The sequence below is a fragment of the Oryx dammah genome, unplaced genomic scaffold (assembly GCF_014754425.2).
Source record: "Oryx dammah isolate SB20612 unplaced genomic scaffold, SCBI_Odam_1.1 HiC_scaffold_27, whole genome shotgun sequence".
NCBI classification, from domain to species: Eukaryota; Metazoa; Chordata; class Mammalia; order Artiodactyla; family Bovidae; genus Oryx; species Oryx dammah.
In genome coordinates this window covers 124980971-124997172 of record NW_024070211.1, presented here as the reverse complement: position 1 = coordinate 124997172, position 16202 = coordinate 124980971, and positions in this window count along the sequence as shown.

Below are 16202 nucleotides of genomic sequence, written 5' to 3'. Positions count from 1 at the left end.
TTCAGCTTTAGCATCATTCTTTCCAAAGAAACCCCAGGGTTGATCTCCTTCAGAATGGACTGGTTGGATCTCTTTGCAGTCCAAGGGACTCTCAAGACTCTTCTCCAACACCACACTTCAAAAGCATCAATTCTTTGGTGCTCAGCTTTCTTCACAGTCCAACTCTCACATCCATACATGACCACTGGAAAAACCATAGCCTTGACTAGATGGACCTTAGTCGGCAAAGTAATGTCTCTGCTTTTGAATATGCTATCTAGATTGGTCATCACTTTTCTTCCAAGGTGTAAGCGTCTTTTAATTTCATGGCTGCAGTCACCATCTGCAGTGATTTTGGAGCCCAAAAAAATAAAGTCTGACACTGTTTCCCCATCTATTTCCCATGAAGTGATGGGACCAGATGCCATGATCTTCATTTTCTGAATGTTGAGCTTTAAGCCAACTTTTTCACTCTCCTTGTTCACTTTCATCAAGAGGCTTTTTAGTTCCTCTTCACTTTCTACCATAAAGGTGGTGTCATCTGCATATCTGAGGTTATTGATATTTCTCCCTGCAATCTTGATTCCAGCTTGTGTTTCTTCCAGTCCAGCATTTCTCATGATGTACTCTGCATACAAGTTAAATAAGCAGGGTGACAATATACATCCTTGACGTACTCCTTTTCCTATTTGGAACCAGTCTGTTGTTCCATGTCCAGTTCTAACTGTTGCTTCCTGACCTGCATACAGATTTCTCAAGAGACAGGTTAGATGGTCTAGTATCCCCATCTCTCAGAATTTTTCACAGTTTATTGTGATCCACACAGTCAAAGGCTTTGGCATAGTCAATAAAAGCAGAAACAGATTTTTTTCTGGAACTCTCTTGCTTTTTCCATGATCCAGCGGATGTTGGCAATTTTATTAAGAAAAAGTCCAAAATGTGTAATGTGAACTATAATAAAATTTCTTTCCCAGATAAAAACATTAAAATAGTTGTTTTGGATGGACATATTTTTCCTCCAAGTTCTGATTTGAATTTCAAGTTATTTACATTTTTTTTCTCTCCACCATTTACATATGGCTTTCTTGGTGGTTGTTCTCATCTATATCACACTCATGGAAGTGGAAAGAGCATGAAGAATCATTATGGAATATTTTTAGTGTAATGACCAGAAGTGATGCACACTATGTCAACTCACATATAAAAAATGATCAGTTCAGTTCAGTCTCTCAGTCATGACTGACTCTTTGTGACCCCATGGGCTGAATAAAGATAACTAAATATACATCTCTGGGTTTGAAAATCATAATTACTTACTTGTACATTTGAAACATGAAAGAAATATGAAATGTTTAACCAGAGTTGATGCAATAAACTTCCTAGACATTTTGCAAGAAGCAGGTATTTAAGGGCAGAAGTAAGGTTTCTTCTGAGTAAAGAGAACTACAAACATTTATTTTAGATGGCAAACTGAGCAAGGTTCATTGATGATGCTGGGGACACAGATTAGATTCTCTCACTCTTAAATAAAGTTTAATTTTTTACCTATCATTGTTATCTTCTAATAGTTCTCATTTTAATTTATAATTGTTGACTTCAGAAGTCTGGGGAAAATCAGCCTTATTATCAGAAATTAGGGCTTCTCTATTGGCTCAGACCATAAAGAATCTCCCTGCAATGCAGGAGACTCAGGTTTAATCCCTGGGTTAGGAAGATTCCCTTGAGAAGGAAATGAAAACCCACTGAAGTATTCTTGACCAGAGAATTCCATGATCAGAGGAGCCTAGCAGGTCACAGTAGATGGGGTTACAAAGAGTTGGACATGACTGAGTGACTAACACTTTCACTAGAAATTAAATAAAACTGCCTATTATTACTACTTTCCTGATTGTTTCTTCATGACTTTAACAAAATGAGACCAATTCTTAGTTGTTGTAAAGGAATAATTTTGGATCCAGAGTCCAGAGGACAGGTGGTAGTAATGGCAAATGAGTAGAAAATGAAGAATAAGTGAAAAGAAGAAGGGATGCAAGCAGAAATTTGAGAGACTTTTTCACTCAGTAAGCAAATCAAATGTAAAAAATATAGGAATGTATCTAATAAATACTTAGCCAGTAAAATCAACTGGAATAGTAACTCCTCTTATAGAGAATACACTTTACATAATATTTGATAAGGTTTGATTATATTTTTATGATGTAATAGATATATAACACTGTGTAAGTGTGCAATGTGTCAATTTGATTTATTTATATGTTACAAAATTATTACCACTGCAGTGTTAGTTAACACCTCCATCACTCCACATAATTATCACCTCTTTTTTGTGGTGAGAACTTTTAAGACCTACTCTCTTAGCAACTGTATTTTAAAACAGTTTCAGTAACTATAATCATCATGCTAAACACTAGAACATATTCATCTTATAACTGAAAGTCTGTACCTTTTGAGCAACAACTTCCAGTTTCCCCTACCTGCAGCTCCTAGTAACTATCATTTAATTCTCAGTGTCTATGAGTTTGACTTGTTCAGCTTAAACATATAAGTGATATAATATAGTATTTGTCTTTCTTTATCTGACCTATTTAACTTACCATAAGGCTGTCATGGTCCATCCATGTTGTCACAAGTTGCAGAATTTCATTTGCTCTCATGGCTGAATAATATACTATATCTTCTTTATCAATTTATCCATTGACAGATACGTAGGTGTTTCTGTATCTTGACTATCATGAATAATGCTACAATAAACTTGGGAGTGCAGATATCTCTTTGAGGTCCTGATTTAATTTCCTTTGAGTATATACTCAGAAGGAGGATTACTGAATCAAAATATTTTAAAGATAATATGTGAAAAATATTTGACGCATTGGGTGGTTTAGTTGCTATGTCATGTCCAACTCTTGCAACCCCATGGGCTGTAGCCTGCTAGGCTCCCCAGTCTATAGGATTTTCCAGGCAAGAACACTGGAGTGGGTTGCCATTTCCTTCTCTGGGGGATCTTCCCTTCCCAGGGATCGAACCTAGGTCTCCTGCACTGCAGGCAGATTCTTTACTGACTGAGCTATCAGGGAAGCACCGTTGAAAAGAAGCTAATTTTAAGGTTTAGAAAACAGTGAATTCTGAAATAAAAATGCAATACATGTAATACAGTATAGTTTGGAAAGAATTAAAATTGAAATTTTCACTTATAATGCTTGCAGTTATAGGGTAAAAAAATGAATGAGCAGTTAGCAGATATGGATGAATGTTTTTGACTCCAATGATTTGTGTTGTTTTCATTCATTGCATTGACAGCAGTGCTGATGTGAACATTCTTATGCATGTCTTGCTGCTTACTTAATGTGAAATTTCTCAGAGATTTGTATTTAGAAACAAAATCAATGTGTTTTAATATTTTTTCAAATTTAGTATTTTTTCAAAATTTATATGTTTCTAAACTGCTCTATAATGTGTATACACCAAATTTACATCCCCATAGAGAGTGAAAAATTTTCCATATATTTTAACAGCTTTCTATAATATGAGGGTCTTTCTCTACCTTTAGCAATTTGATGAGTTTAAAGTGAAATCTCATGGCTTTATTTTACATCATCCATGTAGGGACCATTGACAAGACTGTGCCATGAATCAAAAGATATGACTGATACAATTCTGTGTGTTTGTGGTCTAAAAGAATAAATAAAAGAGTTACATTTTCAGCACAAAAATCTAGGAAAAACAACCAAGTAATTCTGAATATGTTGAAGGAAATAAATATAAGTAAAGACACATTGTAAGAGAGCAAAGATATGATAAAGCAGTATAAGCAATCAAGAAAAGCAAGTTGACTCACTGAAAAGATTAATAAAAAGTATACATTAGAGATTGATAACTGCAAACAATGGAAAAAACTGTGATTAATATCATAAATATAATGCAGTAGATATTTTCAAAATTGCTTTGTAAATATTTAAAGCAAATTCATGTAAATGAATTTGTAATGAATAGATGATAAAGTCACTACTCCAAGCTACGATTTTATCAGACTTTCACAGAACAAATGATCACTCCATTTAAAACTGTTTCAAAAGGTAGAAAAGATAAATTAAAATATCATTACAGTACAGCTGTATAAAAAGTTGATTATAAGATTTTCTTCACAAGGAAAGCACAAAGAATATTGTAGACAAATTGCCTTGTGAACATAAATATATTATAAAAATGAGCCAGTTGAACTCAGTAGTATTAAAAACAAAATAGTTCATGTTCAAGAAAGGAAGAAGTAGATTGTCATTATTTTTAGATGTGCTGTGCTGTGTGCTGTGCTTATTCACTCAGTCGTGTCTGACTCTTTGTGATCCATGGACTGCAGCCAGCCAGGCTCCTCTGTCCATGGGGATTCTCCAGGGAAGGATACTGGAGTGGGTTGCCATGCCCTTCTCCAGCGATATTCCCAACCCAAGGATCGACCCAGGTCTTTTGCATTGCAGGCGGATTCTTTATCATCTGAGCTCCAGGGGATGACATGATATTAAATATAGAGAACCCTAACTAATATCAAATCACTGGGGTAGGAGAATACATGCAAATTCATAGAAGCTTGTGGAAACATGGGAATTCAAGAAACTTCATCAAGGCAAAGGTTGATTAAACCTTAAGAATGAAAAGGAACAATTTATCTGGTTAGCCATCATGTCTCAGGTTTTCCGCCTGAAGTATTTTTCTGTTTTCTTTCACTTTCATAAGTGTGGACACAACTGCCACCTTTACCAAAATCCTCAAGATACCCATTTCTCATTCAGGTTTGGTTCTTTTAATATTTGTCTGACATATAATAGATGTCCCCAAAAATCTATGTACCATGAATTAATTGATGCTCTCAGATAAAATGGGCTTCTGAGGTGGTGCCAGTGGTAAAGAACTCGCCTGGCAATGCAGTAGACATAAGAGACCCAGGTCCGATCCCTGGGTTGGGAAGATCCCCTGGAGGACATGGCAACCGACTCCCATCTTTTTGCCTGGAGAATCTCATGAACAGAGGAGCCAGGTGGGCTACAGTGCTTACGGTTGCAAGGGGTCAGACGCGACTGAGGTAACAGTATGCACACACGCACACATCAGATAAACTAATTATGAACAATGTGAATTAGCACGAGTTTTTTCAGGAATTTTGCCCTGTTATGCATTTCCTTTAGGATCACACTAAGAATACTGTAGGAAAGTTAGATGGCTCAAAATAGCCTGGAGTTAAAACTCCCCTCCAGTCCCTCCCCACCATTTAATGCAAAACAAAGAACTCTCTCACCCGAATTAAAAAATGGACATTAAGGCTGATTACACCCAGCTCCCAGCTGGTCCAGCCTCTGGCTGATCTCCAGAATTCCTTGCCCCAACCGTTTAAGATATAACTACTCCAAACTACCTTGGAGAAGAACAGGCCCCCTTAAGACAGTATATTTCCACATACATGCCTATATATACTTACTCTTTTCTTGGGTTAGTGCACCAGCTCACTAATCTGATCGCTGCCCCTTCTTGCCTCGTTAAAGGTGATCTGTTCCTGTAAAGTGCCGGTCTCCTTCTTTTTCTGAACCTCACCTTCTCTAATTCCCTTACCCTACAGATACCATTTAAAATCTTAAGCAAGACATGAGTGGCAGGTACACCTGGGTACACCTTTAATTGTCAGATTTAATTGAAATGGACCCAGATGAGTTTTATGTTAATTATAACTCAATATAAAAATAATGAAGATTGGTCACTATGTCCAGGCCCAATTTGTGTACACTGAAATACAGTATGCAACATGTGTCAGATGTGAGTAACTCTGGATTACATGAAGAAAAATGGGTTAATGAATAGATAGGTGTCTTTACACAGAACTGTCAGCAGTTTTTAGTTCTATTATGTAAAAACGCTAGTTTGTAATCACATCCTTTGTAGTTTGGGGATTGTAATTTTGCCTATGCTTTGACAGACTATATCAAATTCTTATTCTGACCATTTTGTTGCTGGTTCAACAGAGTCACTTGTTAACATTGCGCTGGAGTGTGTCAGGGAAGCAAGGGCCTGAGTCAGCTCTCACAGAGGTTTATGGGGCTATGCAGAAATATAGTTCTGAGGGGGCTTGCTCACTCTTGATTTTGAACACAAATACATAAATCCAGAAGGGAAAATAAGTTGGGACTTATTTCTCATTTTAAATCCACAGAAATGATTAATAAAATGCTAACAGACATTTTAATTATCTTGCAGTTATGGATTTTTATTGAAAGCATTTGATGACTTGAAAAGAAGTGACTGTTTTCTTATCTGCATATGAGAGCTGATTGGTTTTCAACAGTTTTTCTTTGGTGAAGTCAACACTACTTTTCTCTTCACAGACTATTTGCCTGTCAAGAGTAAGCAAACATCTCATCATATGATTGCATCACCTTTTATTTCCTTCTTAGTAGGGATAATAGATTGTTGAGTGATAAGGTGGGAAAATATTCTAAAAAGCAACTGTTTTTAGCTAAGAGGCACTGGTGGACTATTTAACTCCACTACCTGCTTGATCCTCTCATTCATACATAAAACTGCAGTTTCATTCAAGGCAGTACATTAAGTTCTTTTTCCCATATCCTATTTTTTAATGAATTTAAGAATAACGAACATTTGAAAAAGGAAAATCATCATTTGAAATCATTTACATAGCTAAGAGCAGAGTGATTGACACAAAGTATGTCTTGCAAGTTTTATAATATATCCTAAAATCACCTGTATATAGGAACTTATACAAATGCATTATATATAAAAATATACATGTACATATAGATACAGATATAGTCTACATTTATAGTCCACAAAAGTGTGTTTACACACACATTCATATAGTGTATACTATATAGAGACATCATATATCTGTGTGTGTATAGATATAGTGCATATATATGTTTATAGATATGGTGCATATAACATGTGTATATACACACACATGTTCTAAAACAGTAATGATTATATTTTATTTTTTGATCAATTAAAATTACTATTAACTCATAAGCAATGTTGTTGTTATTAAGGATGTTTTAAGCACTTAAAAATTCATAACTGATATTTTTCTGAACATTGAAAATTGCCTGTATAAATTTATATAGTTCTTGGGAAAAATGTATTATTCACATTAATCAGAATGTGTGTGACAATTACATATTTAACTTAATTCTCTAAAACATAATTATCTCCAGTCTTCTTAAATAACAAAGTTTAATGTCCCCACAGATTGAATGGATACATACTGCACAGTTCTTTAGTCGATTTAATGCAGAGCTAGTCATGACTTGGAAATGGCAACCTACTCTAGTATTCTTGCCTGGAGAATCCCAGGGACGGAGGAGCCTGCTGGTCTGCCGTCTATGGGGTCACAGAGAGTTGGACATGACTGAAGTAACTGAGCAGCAGCAGCATGTGTGTGTGTGTGTGTGTGTGTGTATATATATAATGTTGCAAGAGTTAATATATATACAATATATATTAATATTATATATATTATATTATATTATTATATTATATATATTATATTATATATAATGTTGCAAGAGTTAGTGGTTAGAGAAATTACATTTTGGAATGGATATTTGATTTTAAAGTAAATGCTAAAGCCCTTGCTATGACAGATGGACTCAGCAGCTACAGAGTAGGCCCTGCTGTCTCTGTCACACTCTTGGCTGCCTTGTGTAGACTCCAGCCCTCAAAGCAATAATGGTTCCTGTGAAGGTAAAAGGATAATGCACACCTCAAGTAACTATAAATAGTATGAGCCTAATTAAGATGTACTCTCAGATTCTTAACCACTGGCAATTCACCTGAAAGTTATCTCAAATGCTAAAAAAAAATGAATAGACTAGAGTGTCACATAAAAAAATTCTATAGATTTTATACATGTATTACATCTTTACGTTACATTACATTACATTTCTCTCTCTGGTTTTCTATTTTTGTCTGTAGAACTTCCATTCTGGATAAATGATATTTCTTGAAAACAGTAGAATGTGTGTGCTGCTACTGCAGTGCTGGAATAAAACCACAGTTAACATCTGGAGAAACAGGAGTGATTTCATGTGTATATTTCTGAGGGAAAAAGATTAGAATATAGAAAATAATTTTGTGTTTTGAAGCAATTTAAGCCTTTTTTCCCCATATTTTCTATCATTCACCATCTGTTCGGTAGACATACTACCTGTATATATATGATAACTGAAATTGTACATATACAATGTCCAAATAATTTTATGATCAATAGAAAAAGGAAAACCAAAATGAGACAGAAAAGAATTCTTGGCATCTTTGTAGACAAAATAAGTGAGTACCTAGATATCTTATTGCAAATAGTTGCCTACCATTATTTAGACATTATCTAAAATGCTGTGAAAGTGCTGCACTCAATATGCCAACAAAATGGGAAAACTCAGCAGTGGCCACAGGACTGGAAAAGGTCCCTTTTCATTCCAATCCCAAAGAAAGGCAATGCCAAAGAATGCTCAAACTACCGCACAATTGCACTCATCTCACATGCTAGTAAAGTAATGCTCAAAATTGTCCAAGCCAGGCTTCAGCAATACGTGAACCGTGAACTCCCTGATGTTGAAGCTGGTTTTAGAAAAGGCAGAGGAACCAGAGATCAAATTGCCAACATCCCCTGCATCATGGAAAAAGCAAGAGAGTTCCAGAAAAAACATCTATTTCTGCTTTATTGACTATGCCAAAGCCTTTGACTGTGTGGATCACAATAAACTGTGGAAAATTCTAAAAGAGATGGGAATACCAGACCACCTGACCTGCCTCTTGAGAAATCTGTATGCAGGTCAGGAAGCAACAGTTAGAACTGGACATGGAACAACAGACTGGTTCCAAATGGGAAAAGGAGTACGTCAAGGCTGTATATTGTCACCCTGCTTATTCAACTTCTTATGCAGAGTACATCATGAGAAACGCTGGACTGGAAGAAACACAAGCTGGAATCAAGATTGCAGGGAGAAATATCAATAACCTCAGATATGCAGATGACACCACCCTTATGGCAGAAAGTGAAGAGGAACTAAAAAGCCTCTTGATGAAAGTGAAAGAGGAGAGTGAAAAAAGTTGTCTTAAAGCTCAACATTCAGGAAACAAAGATCATGGCATCTGGTCCCATCACTTCATGGGAAATAGATGGGGAAACAGTGGAACCAATGTCAGACTTTATTTTTCTGGGCTCCAAAATCACTGCAGATGGTGACTGCAGCCATGAAATTAAAAGACACTTACTCCTTGGAAGAAAAGTTATGAGCGACCTAGATAGTATATTCAAAAGCAGAGACATTACTTTGCTGACTAAGGTCCATCTAGTCAAGGCTATGGTTTTTCCAGTGGTCATGTATGGATGTGAGAGTTGGACTGTGAAGAAGGCTGAGTGCCGAAGAACTGATGCTTTTGAAGTGTGGTGTTGGAGAAGAGTCTTGAGAGTCCCTTGGACTGCAAGGAGATCCAACCAGTCCATTCTGAAGGAGATCAGCCCTGGGATTTCTTTGGAAGGAATGATGCTAAAGCTGAAACTTCAGTAGTTTGGCCACCCCATACGAAGAGCTGACTCATTGGAAAAGACTTTGATGCTGGGAGGGATTGGGGGCAGGAGGAGAAGGGGACGACCGAGGATGAGATGGCTGGATGGCATCACTGACTCGATGGATGTGAGAGTAAGTGATCTCCGGGAATTGGTGATGGACAGGGAGGCCTGGCGTTCTGTGATTCATGGGGTCACAAAGAGTCAGACACGACTGAGTGACTGAACTGAACTGAACTGAAGATGTGAGAGACAAAGCTTAGGCAGACAAAATTAGCCCTTCTCTGATCCAAGTATTTAATAGAACTTTAATTGGTCTTTCTTCACTTTTGCTATGTAATCAGTTATAGTATGATATGGTGAACGTAGATACATAGCATGTGATACAAAGTGATAGCTAAACATAATAGATAAATATTTAGTCACAAATCAGATATAGTGGTCTAAGCCACTCATATTTTGTATGAAGGTAGAGTTCTCTAAGTCCTCTCAGCATCTCACAGAAAAGCGTGAAGACGTGTGCAGAGAGGACATGTGTTCAGTGGCAGAGTCTGTGATTCTTCATCCACTTATAGGGCACGCATTTCTATAGGGCATTTATAACAACAACATTACTAGTGGAGAGAGAAGTGGCCTACATGTGTAGCAGGCAATATGGCTTACCTAGCAACTGTTGATAGTATTTGTCTGAAAAATATCAGATTCCTCACACCTGGAAAATATGTATGTGAATACTGAGCTAAAATGAAATTCCTTCACAAGAAATCATAAGCCTTTTGTACTAGTTAGCTTATTGTCCAGCCACCTAGAGTGAGCTTCATGGGTCAATTTCAGGCAATACTGACATCCCTGAAATAATTAACTTAAACAGTTTAAGCAATGACATCTTTACCATTTATAGTTTTACACTACTGATTAAAGCCTCTAACATTATGCATTTTATAATACTTTATATTCATGATTACATTATTATAAAAGTTAAAATATGAGACCTTATCTGTTATTTTAAGTGCATTCATTTACCCATTAAACTGACTTACTTATATTCTTTTACACATATTTATCAGTATTACAGTCTCTGTAATGACCACAATCTTATTACTACATGCTAATTAAATTATTTCTATTTATTATTTGCAAAATAATTATCACTTAATTATTTTCCCATTTGAAAATTTAAAAAAAAGGAATATTAAAGAATAAATAAATAATACAACAATATTTAACACTGAAGAAGGAATAGAAAAGCGATAAAAGGAATCCAGTTTTTGAGAAAAAAAAAAAAGTAAACCTGTCACTGGTTGCAGATGACATGATGCTATACATAGAAAATCCTAAAGATGCTACCAGAAATCTACTATGCTCATCAATGAATTCAGTTAAGTTGCTAGATTCACAGTTCATGTAAATAAATCTGTTGCATTTCTGTATACCAATAAAGAAATTTCAGAGAAACTAAGGAAACAATCCCATTTACCATCACATCAAAAAGAATAATTGGAATAAACCTGCCTGTGGTGTTGGGGAAGACTCTTGAGAGACCTTGGACTGCAAGGAGATTCAACCAGTCCATTCTGAAGGAGATCAGTCCTGAGTGTTCATTGGAGGGACTGATGCTAAAGCTGAAACTCAAATACTTTAGCCACCTCATGCAAATAATTGATTCATTGGAAAAGACCCTGATTCTGGGAAGGATTGAGGGCAGGAGGAGAAGGGGATGACAGAGGATGAGATGACTGGATGGCATCACCGACTCGATGGACATGAGTTTAAGTAAACTCCGGAAGTTGGTGATGGACAAGGAGGCCTGGCATACCGCGATTCATGGGGTCACAAAGAGTCGGACACGACTGAGCTACTGAACTGAACTGAACTGAAGGTGGCAGAGCTATTTTCCAGTAGTCATGTATGGATGTGAGAATTGGACCATAAAGAAGACTGAGTGCCAAATAATTGATCCTTTTAAATTGGGGTGCTGAAGAAGACTCTTGAGAGCCCCTTGGACTGCCAGGAGATCAAACTGGTCAATCCTAAAGGCAATCAACCCTGAATTTTCATTGGAAAACTGATGATGAAGTTAAAGCTCCAATACTTTGGCCTTCTGATGGAAAGAGCTGATTCACTGGAAAAGATCTTGATGCTGGGAAAGATTGAGAGCAGGAGGAGAAGGGGGTGACAGAGTATGACACGATTTCATAGCATCAATAACTCAATGGACATGAGTTGAGCAAGCTCCAGGAGATAGTGAAGGACAGGGAAGGCTGTCACACTGCATTTCATGGGGTCACAAAGAGTTGGACATGACCTCACAACTGAAGAGCAACAAAAGTTGCTAAAGCCCTGTACTCCAAAAATATAAGACACTGATGTGAGAAATTGAAGACCACACAAACAGATTGAGAGATATCCATGGTCTTGGACTGGAAAAATCAGTATTCTTAAAATGGCCATACTACCCCAGGCAATCTATAGATTCAGTGCAATCCCTATCAAATTACCAATGGTATTTTTCACAGAACCAGAACCAAAAAATTAAAACTTGTATAGAAATACAAATGACCCCAAATAGCCAAAGCAATCATGAGGAAGAAAAATAGAGCTGGAGGAATCAGGATCCCTGATACATACATCGCTATACTACAAAACTGCAGTCATCAAAACATATGGTACTGGCACAAGATCAGGCATATAGATCAATGGAACAAGAAAGCCCAGAAATAAACATAAGCACTTATAGTCAATTAATCTATGACAAAGGAGGCAAAAATATACAATGGAGAAAAGACAGTCTCTTCAATAAGTGGTGCTGGGAAAACTGGACAGCTACATGTAGAAGAATGTAATTAGGACATTGTCTAACACCATGTATGAAAATAAACTAAAAATGGATTAAAGGCAAAAATGTTAGAATAGATACCATAAAATTCCTAAAGGAAAACATAGGCAGTACACTCTTTGACATAAACATCAGCAAAATATTTTTAGATTTGTCTCCTAGAGTAATAGAAATTAAAAAATTAAATAAACAAGTGGGCCTTAATTAGAGTTAAAAGCTTTTGCTTAGCAATGAAAACAAAAAATAAAGCAAATGACAACTTACAGACTGAAAGTTTGCAAATGATGCAACCAAGTTATCTCCAAATCATACAAACAGCTCATATAGCTCTATATCACAAAATGAACAATCCAATCAAAAAATGGGCAGAAGACTGTCTGAATTCACTCTATCTGACTTCACTTAATATGCTAATCCCTCGGTTCTCCTATATTGCTACAAATGTCATTATTTCATTTTTTAATTGCTGAGTTCATGGTGTTTATATGCTGCTGCTGCTGCTGCTAGTCACTTCAGTCATGTTTGACTCTTTGTGACCCCATGGGCTGTAACCCGCCAGGCTCCTCTGACCACACAATTCTCCTGTGGTCTCCAGCAAGAATACTGGAGTGGGTGGCCATGCCCTCCCCCAGGGGATCTTCCCAGATCCAGGTAACTAACCTACGTCTCATGTCTCCTACATTGACAAGCAGGTTCTTTACAACTAGTGCCACCTGGAAAGCCCTTGTGTATGTATACTACATATTTTTTATCCATTCATATAGAAGGCCAATAGGCACATAAAAGGATGCTCCATATCACTAATATTATAGAAATGTAAATCTAAATACAGTGAACTGTCAGCTCATATCAGTCAGAATGGCTACCATTAAAACGTGTGCAAATAACAAATGCTTGAAATGGTGCAGAGAAAAATGAGCCCTCCTACACTGTTGGTGGGATATCAATTGGTATAGCCAACTATGCAGAACAGTATAGATGTTTCTTACAAAACTAAAGTTACCAAGTGATCCTGCAATCCCACTTCTGGGAATATACTCAGATAATTTAAAAAGATACATTCATATTAATGTTCATAGCAGCACTGTTCATAAGAGCTATCCTCCTTTGTTTATCCTCTTACACTGAACATTTCTTTCATGGACTCATAAATGAGAAATAAGAAACCTGCAAGCAAGTCTAAGGTCAACTTGGAAAAGTAATACAGATGCCCATGATTCATAAAGCTGAGAAATAAATGAACTATACTCTCAGAGAAAAAGTAAAACAAAATTAGTCCCTTTTCCACCCAGAAGAAAGCAGTAAAAGTTGCCTTAACACTGAGTAAAGGAAGGGGGCAATTAACATCTGAGAGAATTTTTAATCAGAAGCCAGCCTTAACACAGAATTTCATCCTAAATTCAAATCCTGAGTTAACCCTTTCTTTCACTCAGAATCTCAAGCTATGAATTTTGTTTAAAGGTGGCAAAGAGTTGTAGATTCCTCCAGTCTCTGGAAGAAGTAATGAAATGTTTTCTGGAGGAAGACTGTAATAAGTATAATGATAGACTAAAATAATTTTTTCAGATAATTCTAGAAGGTAAATGAGCAGTTTTGAGTATAAAAATTAAAGACAACACATCAAAGAATAAGGCATATGAATAAGAACTATCAAAAACATTAACTATAGCTCTATAAATATTTTATATGCTAGAATTTTAAGTTACAAGAAATAGTGCATTCAATATTTAAAATATAAATAACAAACATGAAAGAAATGGTTGTTCAGTTAATAAGAAATAAGAGAATATAATGAATTAACCAGGATCCTTAAAAATAGCTAGATTTATAACTATATAATCTATTTGAATATAGTATTTCTATACTATATAAAATATATGTATAATAAATAAATAGAACCTGCAATGGGAAAACATAAGGATAGATATTAAAAATTCTAGATTTAACAGTACGTTGAGAATGGTAGAGTAAGAATAGATCTTAACAAACTTCATAGAATGTAGTACATAGTGATAGAGTATATAAAATACACAGAGTAAAAAGTTACATCTTCAAGCTAATCAAAATTTTGGAAAGAGAAGACAGAAAGAGACAAAATAATGCTCACTGAATTGTCATGAGTTGGCAACAATAAAGGTAATAGCAAACTATACTCATGACTACTTGTAAAATAATTTCAGTTGTCCAGTTTTAATTTAAGAGGGGCTTCCCCAGTGGTTCAACTGGTAAAGAATGTGCCAGCAATTCAAGAGACACAGGAGACACAGATTTGACCCTTAAGAACCCCTGGAGGAGGAAATGTTAGTGTATCCCACTCCAGTATTCTTGCCAGGAAAATCCCATGGACAGAGAAGCCTGGTGGGCTACAGTCCAAAGGGTGGCTTGCACATGACTAAGCGTACAAACTTAAGAATATCTAACAGGGCAAGGAATAGAAAAAAAAATTTTTTTAAGGAGTAAATGTCTTTGATATGGTAAATGAGAGAATGAAAACTTGAGCTGACTGAATAGTTTTTGTATGATCTTGAATAGGGAAGTCAATGGAATGGAAGTCAGTGAGGCCTGCCTTGAGGGGATTATGCTAAATGAAATAAGTCAGAGAAAGACAAATACTCTATCACTTAAGTTAGAAACTAAAAATGTTAAACTCAGAGAAACAGAGTAGAGTGGTGATTACTATGGTTCAGGGTGTGGGGGAAATAGGTGCAAACTTCCAGCTAAAAGAGTAAGAAGTTTGGGGATCTAAAACAGCATGGTATACACGGTGATTAATAAGGTGATTGTAGCTAGTAATACTGCATCATATAACTGGTAATTATCTTGTAATTTATAAATATATCAAATTAACACATTGTACACCTTAAATTTACACAATACTGTGTGTCAATTATATCTCAACAAACCTGGGGGTTAGAGAGTGCTGAAACAGTGGCTAGCTCTTGATTTCTTCTGAGGGTACCTTCATATTAGGGAGTTTATCATCATTTTGTCATTCTTAAGATTAATCCCATTTTGTATCCTAAAAATATCCCCCTGGGTTTTAGAAGTTAGATTTATATAAAATTTATCAAATATGTTGATATATAATATGATAAAAGACTCTGATGTTGGGAGGGATTGGGGGCAGGAGGAGGAGGGGACAACAGAGGATGAGATGGCTGCTGCGATTCATGGGGCCGCAAAGAGTCAGACATGACTGAGCTACTGAACTGAACTGAACTGAAGGTAGATGATACATGCTTTCTTTCCTTTCTCATATTGTTAAAATTCAAAGGCTAGTAGTTTATATTTTATATGTTAATCTATTCAATTCATGTGTAGTACAGATATACGGAAGTTGATTTGTAATTCTATGCTTCCTGATACAGATATTTTGCTCACTGATTAAAAACTAAAAATCACAGTGACAAAATCAGTTCAGTTCAGTTCAGTTCTGTCGCTCAGACGTGTCCGACTCTTTGCGACCCCATGAATCGCAGCAAGCCAGGCCTCCCTGTCCATTACCAACTCCTGGAGTTCACTCAGACTCGCGTCCATCCAGTCAGTGATGCCATCCAGCCATCTCATCCTCTGTATCCCCTTCTCCTCCTGCCCCCAATCCCTCCCAGCATCAGAGTCTTTTCCAATGAGTCAACTCTTCGTATGAGGTGGCCAAAGTACTGGAGCTTCAGCTTTAGCATCATTCCTTCCAAAGAAATCACAGGGTTGATTTCCTTCAGAATGGACTGGTTGGATCTCCTTGCAGTCCAAAGGAGTGACAAAATAAATAAAGCTTAATATCAGACCTCACTGTTTTCAGAAATACATTCAGCAGTGTTCAGGTTG